The sequence below is a fragment of the Penaeus monodon genome, chromosome 20 (assembly GCF_015228065.2).
Source record: "Penaeus monodon isolate SGIC_2016 chromosome 20, NSTDA_Pmon_1, whole genome shotgun sequence".
Lineage (NCBI taxonomy): Eukaryota > Metazoa > Arthropoda > Malacostraca > Decapoda > Penaeidae > Penaeus > Penaeus monodon.
This window is the reverse complement of record NC_051405.1, coordinates 39,463,060-39,464,301: the sequence shown is the minus strand read 5'-3', so window position 1 is coordinate 39,464,301 and position 1,242 is coordinate 39,463,060. Positions and strand designations below refer to the sequence as shown.

General features: G+C 34.5%; 1 protein-coding gene across 1 annotated transcript in view; it reads left to right on the top strand.

Moving 5' to 3' along the window:
* The window catches only part of LOC119585810 (insulin-like growth factor-binding protein complex acid labile subunit), a 64,436-nt gene that overhangs the window by 39,813 nt on the left and 23,381 nt on the right, over nucleotides 1-1,242 (top strand). The gene's annotated exons all lie outside the window — the stretch shown is intronic.

Sequence of the window (1,242 nt, the reverse complement as noted above, 5' to 3'; positions counted from 1 at the left end):
CCCCCCCCCACCCACAGACACAAACAAAACTTACTTTCTGGGGGTAATTTTATACGAGATTGAACGACGAAACACTCTACGTATCAGTGATGTAGAAACGACAAAGAAAAATAACAAGAAAAAAATTAATTACACAAGATTTCCATGCTCTATATAGTGGATAATGACATAATTATGTAGGAGTGATTAACTGCTGTGCACTTTCAGTCTAATATGGCACGATTAATCTATAGTTGCAAATCTGCTTCCCTAATTAGATTTATGAAGAAATGTCTCCCTAGCTAATTGCTGCTAAATGAATGCTATGATCTAAATTGAGAGTATGCAAAATGGCCCAAAATTATCATAATCTCTTTTACATTTTTTTTTCTCACTACAAAAGAGAGATGATCGAGTGATAAATACGTTTGTTTATTTTGTATATCACTGAACTATCTGTTAAACCATTTAATGTTTGGTTAATTATATATTCTCTTTTTTTTTACCGCAAAATCCTATGAAGTTGTGTAACAATTTCAAAACATTCTCTATGCGGAATGTTAACTTTTTACTTCCCTCTCCAGAATGCATTTCGTATTGGAGTTTGAATCTAACAATGCAAGGTTAAATGGGCTTGAGGTCGTCGATTTGCTGCTTGTTTCGTTGCTGTTTCTGTTTCTTCTGTTGCTTTTGTTGCTTCTGTTGTTTTTGTTGCTTTCATTGCTTTGTTGTTTTTGTTGCTTCTGTTGTTTTTGTTGCTTCTGTTGTTTTTGTTGCTTCTGTTGTTTTTGTTGCTTCTGTTGCTGTTTTTGTTGCTCCTGTTGCTGTTTTTGTTTCTCCTGTTGTTTTTGTTGCTTCTATTATTTTTGTTTCTATTGTTTTTGTTACTTCTGTTGTTATTTAATACTTCTGTGACTGCTGCTTTTGATTATTCTATTTTTATTGTTGCTGTTGTTTTGTCAAAGGCATTATTGTTGCAGCTGCTGCTTCTTTTATCCTTGATGATGATGACTGGTGACAATTAAACCATTATCCATATAGGCAAAAACACAAACAATATCAACAATATCGGTGCTGATTTAAAAACACTCTTTATCACCATGACATTGGTCACTCACCTCACATTATTACCACTGTCAGAAACACGATGTCCTCAGTAGTGATGTATAAATACGACCCAAAAGCTAATCTTGGTTCCACTGAGGAAACTCGTCGATGGGTTTGGACCAAAGCGTACCTCATGACAACGATGATATCAATTCC